Consider the following 10,773-nt stretch of genomic DNA (forward strand, 5'->3'; position numbering starts at 1 on the left):
CAATTGGGCTGTTTCCAGTTGGGCTACTAAGAATAAAGCTCCTATGAACATTCATGATCAAGTCTTCATGTGAGCCTGGATTTTCATTTTTCCTGAGTGGCACTGTTGAGTCATTTGGTGAGTATAGATTTAACTTGATCAGACACCACTAGATTATTTTCTGAGGTTGGAATACTCCTTTGTATTCCCACCAGCAACTGAATCAGAGTTCCAGGTACCGCAGATCTTTGCAATATTTGATCGTGTCTTTTATTTCTACCATTCAAGACAGTGCGTTATATTAACTCCTGGTTTAAATTTCCATTGCCATAATGACTAAAGATGCTGAGCATCTTTTTGAGTGTTTATTTGCTATCTATATGGGTTCTTTGATAAAGTGTTCAAATCTTTATTCATTTGTTTGAGTCATTTGTTTCTTATTATTAAATTATAAATAATATATTCAGGAGACAAGTCCTTTATAAGATGTATATTTTGCAAATATTTTCTCTCAGTTTATGGTTTACCTTGCCATTTCCTCAACCATGTCTTTCAAAGAGTAAATATTTTTAACTTTGAGGATGTTCAACTCATCAAATTTTTCTTTTATAATTTGTGCCTTTTGACAAGGGCATTAAAATGGTACACGGAAAAATGGACACAACACAAAGGACAGTAACAAAGTAACAGAGGGACAAAAACCCAGCAATCCCACTGCTGGGCATACACACCGAGGAAACCAGAATTGAAAGAGACACGTGTACCCCAATGTTCATCGAAGCACTGTTTACAATAGCCAGGACATGGAAGCAACCTAGATGTCCATCAGCAGATGAATGGATAAGAAAGCTGTGGTACATATACACAATGGAGTATTACTCAGCCATTAAAAAGAATAAATTTGAATCAGTTCTAATAAGGTGGATGAAACTGGAGCCTATTATACAGAGTGAAGTAAGCCAGAAAGAAAAACACCAAATACAGTATACTAATGCATATATATGGAATTTAGAAAGATGGTAACAATAACCCTGTATACGAGACAGCAAAAGAGACACTGATGTATAGAACAGTCTTTTGGATGCTGTGGGAGAGGGAGAGGGTGGGATGATTTGGGAGAATGGCATTGAAACATGTATAATATCATATATGAAACGAGTTACCAGTCCAGGTTCGATGCACGATACTGGGTGCTTGGGGCTGGTGCACTGGGACGACCCAGAGGGATGGTACAGGGAGGGAGGAGGGAGGAGGGTTCAGGATGGGGAACACATGTATACCTGTGGCGGATTCATTTTGATATATGGCAAAACCAATACAATATTGTAAAGTTAAAAAAAAATTAAAAAAAAGAAAAAAAATTGAAGACATAGAAAACAACAAAACTGCAAGTGTAAATACTACCTTATCAGTAATTAACATAAACTGTAAATAGATCAAGTACTTGAAAGGAAGAAATTGGCAGGATGGATTTTAAAAAACGATATCATTTTGAGATATACCTCTCTCAAAATTATATTACATAGCTTTAATATATAAATATATAATTTATATATTACTAATAGCCATTAATATAATATTAATAATATAGAATACTACTTGTTGATATTATATTATTTAACATATATATTTTGGGCTTCCTAGGTGGCGCCGGAGAAGGCAACGGTACCCCACTCCAGTACTCTTGCCTGGAAAATCCCATGGATGGAGGAGCCTGGTGGGCTGCGGTCCATGGGGTCGCTAAGAGTTGGACACGACTGAGCGACTTCACTTTCACTTTTCACTTTCATGCGCTGGAGAAGGAAATGGCAACCCACTCCAGTGTTCTTGCCTGGAGAATCCTAGGGACGGGGGAGCCTGGTGGGCTGCCGTCTATGGGGTCACAGAGAATCGGACATGACTGAAGCGACTTAACAGCAGGTGGCGCTAGTGGTAAAGAACCTGCCTGTCAATGCAAGAGATGTAAGAGACGTGGGTTCCATCCCTGGGTCAGGAAGATCCCCTGGAGGTGGCCATAGCAACCCTCTCCAGTATTCTTGCCTGGAGAATCCCATGGACAGAGAAGCCTGGTGGGCTACAGTCCATGGGGTCTCAGATAGCTGGACACGACTGAGGTGACTTAGAATGCACACAGGCATTATATATTTTATGGGCTTCTTTTTGAGACAAAATTGTTGCTAAAGATGAAGTCTACTTTAAAGTGATAAAAGGATCAAAAAAATGATAAAAGGAGCAATCTGTCAGGAACAATTAACTATTTAAACATATATGCACCTAACAGCAGAACCCCAAAATTCATGAAGCAAACTTGACATAATGAAAGGAAGGGATAGACAGTGCAACAGTAATAACTATAGACGTCATGCCCATTTTCAATAATGGATAGATGAACAGGATAGAAGATCAGCAAGGAAGTGGAAAATTTGAGCAATATAATCAGGGCATCTAGAACCCTCTACTTAACAACAGCAAAATTCATATTCAAGTGCACATGAAATATTCTCCAAGATAGACTCTGTGTTAAGTCACAAAACAAGTCTCAAGAAATTTAAAAGGATTGTAATCGTATGACATATGTTCTTTGACCATCATACAGTGGTTTTAGAAATCAATAACATAAGGAATTTTGGAAAATTTGCAAATATATGGAAATTAATGCATTTTTACTGAACCAGTGGATCAAAGAAGAAAGCACAAGAAAACATTAGAAAGTAAATTAAGATGAATAGAAACAAAAACACAACATACCAAAACTTATGGGGTATAGCAAAAGCAGAACTCTGAGAGAAATTTATAGGAGCTTACTGCTATCTAATGGAGAAGGCAATGGCACCCTACTCCAGGACTCTTGCCTGGAAAATCCCATGTACGGAGGAGCCTGGTGGGCTGCAGTCCATGGGGTCGCACAGAGTCGGACACGACTGAAGCAACTTAGCAGCAGCAGCAGCAGCAGTAGCAGCTCTCTAAAGATCTTAGATCAATAACATAAGAAACTAAGGAAAAGAGCAAACTAAACAAAGCAGGTGGCAGGAAGGAAGTCATAAACATCAAAGAAGAAATAAATGCAATCGAGAATAGGCAATCAGAAAATTGGCATAATCAAAAGTCGGTTCTTTGACAAGATGAACAAAACTAACAAATTTTAACAATTTGATCACTGACCCTGTTGGAGACAGTAAGGCAATTGAGAACATTTTTCAAAAATGATGTCATAGAAATACGAACTCTCTTTGCAAAATGCACATTCTTTTGTATAAAAGGATGGACGTGGTATTACAGAGCTGTCAGAACTCTTACTTAGAGAACATTTTTTCCCCTGGTAATTATGACTCTGGGATAGAACTGCTGTTACTGAACCAAAACCTGGATCCCCTTGCTCACAGGGCACAGTAAAGCCAATCTACAGACACCAGGTTGTGGTGAAGGAAAGTGTAGCATTTATTGTAAAGTTTCTTACAGGGAGTCCAGGACATCAGTGCTCAAAAAGCCCAAACTCCCTGATGGCTTTGAGCAAAGCATTTGGTGTCCCAGGGTATGTGATCAGTTCAGTTCAGTTCAGTTGCTCAGTCGTGTCCGACTCTTGGCGACCCCATGAATCGCAGCACGCCAGGCCTCCCTGTCCATTACCATCTCCCGGAGTTCACTCAAACTCACGTCCATCGAGTTGGTGATGCCATCCAGCCTCATGACAGTTCTCTGCCTGGTTGATGGTAACGTAACAGGGCAGTGTCACGGGGTGAACATCACCAGTCCTTCAGTGCCAGGAGGTGCACATGGAGTATTTGGTCATCAAGTAGTTAATTTCTTCCATTTGGTGGGGGTTTTGACATCTATGAAACAACTCAGGAATTGTACATCAGATACCATAATCAGGCACTTCAGAGAGGAGTTAAAACTATGGGAGGGAGAGGTGTCTGTCCTGGGAAGGGCCCCATAGCATCCTGCTCAGTTTCACTGCCATTTTGAAACTTCCCAAATTAACAAATTACTTCCCAAAGTAACAAATTTTTGATTTATGTGAACAAACTTGAAATTTAAGTTTCTTTGATCTGACAAGCCATAACAAATCTGAATAAGTGTTTGAAGGAAAGTTTTCATATGCAAATGTTGCAGCATTACCTCATTTGAGGGGCATCAAATTAACTCTGTTAATTCTTTTTTTTTTTTTTTTTGGTTGCACCAAGGCACAGGGGGTCCTAATTCCCCAACCAGGGATCAAACTTGAACCCCTTGCATTGGAAGCACAGAGTCCTAACCACTGGACCACCAGGGAAGTCCCAACTCTGTTAATTCTTTATCTAATAAAATAAACCTGCTGCTTGAAAGTTTAAAGAGAGAGAGAGATTTACTGCCAAAAAAGAAAGGAGAAAGAGAGAGACAGACGCGGAGACAGATATATTGGGTTGTCCAAAAAGTTCATTTAGATTTTTCCATTACATCTTATGGAAAAACCCAAATGAACTTTCTGGCCAATCCAATACTAACAGGAATGAAAGATGGGATGATACCACCAACTTTTAAGAAATGAAAAGGGACATAAGGGAACCCTATGAACAATAGTATGCTGAAAAGTCAGATAACCTAGGTAAAATGGACAAATTCTTAGAAACACACAAACTACCAAAAGTGAATGAAGAAGAAATAGGGAATCTGAATAGACCTATCGTAAGTGGAGAGATACAAATAGGAATAACACTTCTCATAATGAAAAGCCCAGGATCAGATGGCCTCACTGGTGAATTCCACCAAACGTTTAGAACCATGGACACCAATCCTTCACAAACTCCCAAAAAGTAGAGAGGAGGGAGCACTTTCCTTACTCTGCTGCTAAGTCGCTTCAGTCGTGTCCGACTCTGTGCGACCCCATAGACGGCAGCCCACCAGGCTTCCCTGTCCCTGGGATTCTCCAGGCAAGAACACTGGAGTGGGTTGCCATTTCCTTCTCCAATGCATGAAAGTGAAAAGTGGAAAGTGAAGTCGCTCAGTCGTGTCTGACTCTTAGCAACCCCATGGACTGCAGCCTACCAGGCTCCTCCGTCCATGGGATTTTCCAGGCAAGAGTACTGGAGTGGGGTGCCATTGCCTTCTCCTTCCTTACTCTAGGAAGCCAGTATTACACGGATACCAAAACCAGATTAAAAAAAATTACAAAAGAAGAAAACTACAGACTGATATCCCTTATGAATATTGACACAATAATCTTCAACAAATTCTTAAGGGAGATGAGAAATTTCACCTATTTTTTAAAAATACAGTGGTGCCAGTCAGACTTTCTTGGTCTCCTTTCCTGACAGGCTTTGGCTCCCAGCTCCCAGTGCTCCTCTCCCTGCTTCCACATTCCTGTTTATTTGGCTTTTCCTTAGGGAAGCACCAGTTCCTCTTTCTGTTTGACACTTGTGTTCAGGTTTCGGGTCCTCTGTTAGGGAAATCGCTTACTTTCTTTTGAACAAATAATTCACAAGTTTCTCTGTTGTTATTTGGACTTCACAGATGGCGCTAGTGGTAAAGAACCCCATTGCCAATGCAGGAGACTTAAGAGATGTGGATTCGATCCCTGGGTCGGGAAGATGCCCTGGAGAAGGGAATGGTAACCCACTGCAGTATTCTTGCCTGGAGAACCCCAGGGACAGAGGAGCCTGGTGGGCTACAGTCCATGGGGTCGCAAAGGGCTGGACACGACTGAAGCACCTTAGCACTGTTGTTATTTAGCCAGTTTCCAGATCTAGTATGAGCAGTGCTGGAAGAAACAGCATTTCCTCTCTCCAGTGCATCCCCCACCATTCTCACCGTCCTCAGTGGTACTTCCTCGGTATCTGGCAGATGCTGTAGTCCGGGTTGGAAGCTCCTTCCTGGCCTTGCCAGATCACATGGTCAGGCCTCTTAGCACTATTCATCCTGGACGGTAGCTTCTGTCCGTTCCATGTCTGAGTCCTCCTCCAGACTGTGAACACACCAGCAGAGATGGTCGTACTCATTCCATGCTCACTGCCTCACCTGTAGTTGGTCCCTGTAATAGGGACAGAGTCGGAACCAAATAGCTCAGAAATCCCATTAGGAGTGTGGCTAGACAGGGAACGTTAGGGGGATTTGGGAGATCCCTGTAAGTTAATGATCACTCAAGAAAACAGGTTTGCTTGACCACAAAACCAAGCAGGCCTGCTAAGCAGCAAAACCATACCACAGAAGCCTGAGACACGCCCCAACTCAATAAAACAATGGTGGCTGAGACCCACATCCTGCCCAGAGAGCTCAGCAAGTTAATGACCCTTAGGACATGCTCTCTGCACACATAAAAAACAATAATTTATGGGAGAGGGACATTTCAAAGTGAAAGACCCTCCTTGTACTAAGACCTGAAATAATTTTCCCGTAGTGCCATGACAGTTCTTGTTTGACCATTTAGGAACAAGAAAACTCCCCTGTCTCACCTGGAGGAGGAGATGATGATGGAAGCAAGGCGTCTACTCAAGAATAAGGAAGAAGATGGTCTTTTCCATCTCCCCACTTTTCCTTTGATTACAAAACTCTAGCCCATAATGCTTGCCCACCCACTTGTAAGCCTCTCAAGGACCCTGTTCTAATAAATCACTTCTTATCTATCACTTCGCCTCTCACTGAATTCTTTCTGTGCTGAGAGAGACATCAAGGACTGGAGCCCTTCAGAGCCCTGCAAAAAGCCACGTAGTGCTTTCATTAGGAAACACTCGTGAAACCAGGAATGATTCCCAGCTTCTCCAGGGAGGAGGGCTTTTCTGACTGGCCCATAAAATTCCTTTTCTCATACTACCTACCCACACTGAGATCTCTTTGGTTTCAGTTCCAGTTTCCCTCCTGTGTGTTGGTCTGGAATGCTCATCAGCTGGTTTTCTTGAGCGTGATCCATCATTTTGCCTTCAAGAATAGATCCCAGCTCTTTATGTCCTCTTACAGGAAGCTGCCCAGAATTCTCTGTTAGACCCCGGGGTTTGAGTTTACGGAAAAAACTCACCTTATTCTTAACTCACTAGGATTGACCCCACCAAACCCAGCTCAACACAGCCCTTGCAGTGTTCAGGGCTTTGGGGAGCAGAGCACTAGCTCCACGTGTTAACCATATCCAGGGCTCCCAGCACTTTATCTAGTGCCAGGAGCCCCATACGGTCCTAGAAGTCCCAGTGCCGTGCAGGATGGCTGGATCCTCAAGGTATCTCATGGCCATGTGGAGCAGGTTAGATTCCCAGCTCTGCATTGGCCGCCTCCTCCCTCCAGACAGAAAGCCTCATTAATTCCTAAACTCAGCTCAGCCTTACCTCTGCTCCAAAACCTTTCTGAATATATCCTCTCCAGCATAATTAGGATTTTGTCCAATTACCCCAGCACTGGCCCACAGTGACTGCAAGTCCATCTTCCTCACCAGGCAAGTTCATCAAGTGAACACCTCTAATGTGCTAGGCGATGGAAGGGAGGATACAAACGCAAGCCTGTTTTCCTGAAGGAGTTCACAGTGTATTGGAAGAGACAGAGACCAGGAACAAGAACCATCAGGGGACTGAATGGTTAGGCTGGGTGTTTAAAAATAAATAGAAATTTATGAGGCAGAGAAAGCCAGCAGTGAGGGTAGGTAGGGGTTAGGGAGACAGTTTGAGCAAAGGGAACAGTACAGAGGTCAGACACCAGGGTTTATTCTGTAAGTGCAAATTGCTCGGTATTGCTAGGGCCAAATTTGGGTCAAAAGCAGACTAAGGGGCAAACAAAAGCCAAGAGGCAGCGGGGCCACACCGGATTCTATTTTGCAGGGCAGGTGACAGGGGAGCCACCGCATGATGTTGAGCAGGGGAGGGAGGCCAGATGTTAGAAAAATCAAATCCTTTTGTGGAGGCTGGACTGCCAGTGAGGCTGAGGTGGGGGGATGGGTCGAGGAGGCGTTTGCACAGTGGATGACAAAGAAGCTGTTTGGGGACATTATGATAGCTGTGGGGGTTGGTGAGTCACGTGCTGGCATGTTGAGGGGAGAGTTTAGAAAGGCTCCCAGAATTCTCCTTGGGGAGATCACCTCCACAAAAGGCAGGGACAGTAACGAGAGGCAGGCACCTGTGTGTACCAGGACGGGTGACGGGGCTTTGCTCCAGGCCACTGAGTTGGAGGGTGTAGAAATGCAGAACGGTGGCAACCCAGACACCTCCTGAGGTCAGTCTGCCTCTTTAAACCTGGCTGGGATTCTCATTTCTTGACCTGGGAAAGGCCTCGTGCCTTCTCCTGTGTCCCCTGATTTCCATGAACTTTCGGGTTTTAAACTCTCTTGGTCACTTCTGGCTCATGCCAATCCCATGTTTGGTCACCCTCACTCACCATGCCACACTCGTGGTCTCTCACCGTGGTGACTCAGATGCTCCTTCCTTGGAAGGGGGAAAGTCAATAATTTGTGCAAGGCCTGTGCACATGGAAGATGTTATGTAAGACGAGGGGAGTTGATGGGGTTCAGGTCACGGAGGTGCAGTGAGCACACGACATTGAATTCCCTCTCAGATCTCATTTCTAAACCTTCTTTGGAGTGCCTCAAGAGAAGCCCCTTCCCACTGCAGGCATCCTCCCGCCAGCCCTCATTCTCTCATCTTCTTGTTGATATACCTGCTGCTTCCCCTCTCCCGATTATTTCAGGCAATTCCAAATTCTTCTCACTACAGCACAGCAAGAGCTCCTATCTTGAGCTTAGTCTAGGCCCATGTTTTCATTTCTCTAATCCACAGTCAAATAAGAGAGTGTCTTGAGATGAACATCATCCACTGTGCTTGGAGGGTAATTGTAGTTGTATCATTTTTCAACATTACACACTTTTACAAGATTATGAAAAATGTAAAGGACTATTTCCTTGAACTATTCTCTCCCACGTCTCCCCCTTCCCACCCTCACCTGTGGAGACCCAAGGTACCGAGATCCTTTGTATGGGGTAGGGCTGGCCTGCTTGTCCATTCCTGCCCATGTCCTCTCCCCATCAATTTGATGGCTGAGGCTTCCCTGGGGCTCAGATGGTAAAGAATTCACCTGCAATGCAGGAGATCCAGGTGTGCTCTGTGGGTCCGGAAGATCCCTTGAAGGAGGGCATGGCAAGCCACTCCAGTATTCTTGCTTGGAGGATCCCATGGACAGAGGAGCCTGGTGGGCTACGGTTCATGGGATCGCAAAGACTTGGACACGACTGAATGACTTAACACTTTCAGCACGGTTACCGTCTTTCCTGATGGCTCCACACCCCTGACCGGCAAGTGGCTAAATTCAGGAGGAGCTGATGGACTGGAAAAGGAGGGCATTTCTTCTTCATACAGAGCACTGTTCAGTGTTCGTCTTAGAACCAGTTGGAGGATATCCTTTTCCTAGTTCCCAGCACCCAGTCCATCATTGTGGCATCAGCTTCATTTCTTATGACCGTGCCAGGCAGACAGGCCTTTGTTACCATTGAAGTTCACTGCCGGATACCAAAGGGCCAGTAACAGGAACACTAGGGACCTACAAGGGTCCCTCTGAGGGAATGGGAGGGGGTGCATATGTGGGAAGCCTTCTCACACACTCCAGGCCTTGGGTTCCTGAGCCTGTCTGTCCATCCACCTGGGCAACAAGCATCTGCTATGTTAGAATCTGCCTCTGGCGTTAGGCCTTCGGAGAAGAGTGAGAACTTCTGTCCCCACTGAGTCAAGTGGGAAAAGACTGAAGACAGATAAACCACTATGAAATGTGCCAAGAGCTCCATCTAGGGATGCAGAGGACGGCCCGGACGGCTTCTCTGGCTGTTCGAACGAGGCAGTAGTGGTGTTCTGTGTGAAAACACTGAGAAGCGTGTCCCAGGCTGCCTTCCTCTCAGCCGGACGCTGGGTGCACAAGGCTATCTAGACTGGGGGGCTATGGCAGACGGGCACAGGCTCTGGCACTGGGAGCTCTGACTCCACGGCTAACGGGAGTGATGGGATCCGGGTTTCCTACTGATCACTCGGCTGCAGAGCAGATGGAATCCCAGAGCCAAAGGGGCAGTGAATAGGGATGCTGGGCTCCATATCCAGCCCTCGCCCTCCTCCACATCCAGGCAGGGCAGGGCCTGTGGCTGCTGTGCTCACCTGAGCCCAGACGCTCACCCTGTGAGAAAACTTTCAGTGCTACAGACTGAATGTGTGTGTCTCCCCAAATTCACATGTTGAAATCCTAATCCCCAACATGTGAAGGTGATAAGGCTGTGAGGGTGGGTGCCCAGGATGGGATTAGTGCCCTTATAGTAATAAAAGAGACCCCGGAGAGCTCTCTCCCCCTTCTGCCAGGTGAGACACAGTGAGAAGATGCGAACCAGGAGGCGGGTCCTCACCAGACACCCCGTCTGCCCATTCCTTGATATTGAACTTCCAAACCTCCAGAACTATGAGAAAATAAATGTTTGGTGTGTAAGCCTCCCAAGTCTATGGTATTTTTGTCATAGCAGCCCAAGCTAAGATGCAGTGAACATAGTCAGCATGTGAGGCATCCAGGACAGGCAGGGCTCCTTGCAGACACCTGCTCTAGGGCTCAGCCATCACACTCTGGTGTGAGGTGTGGGTGGGGTCAGGAAGGCCCAGGCTGGGTGTGGGTCCAGTCTGTGCACCAACACAAACCAAGCTGCTTCCCCAGACATTGCCACATCAGGGACATGCCTACACACCATTTAGGAATGGCTGTGTTTTCCTGCTGGGGTCACCTGTCTCTTTCTGACAGGTGTGGCCTTCAATCCCTCAGACTCTCAGTCCCTGCAGGGGAATATCGGGGGTGGGAACAGGACTCATCTCCGGGGCTGGTGGA

Source organism: Bison bison, unplaced genomic scaffold, assembly GCF_000754665.1.
Source record: "Bison bison bison isolate TAMUID 2011002044 unplaced genomic scaffold, Bison_UMD1.0 scf7180017864526, whole genome shotgun sequence".
Classification (NCBI taxonomy): Eukaryota; Metazoa; Chordata; class Mammalia; order Artiodactyla; family Bovidae; genus Bison; species Bison bison.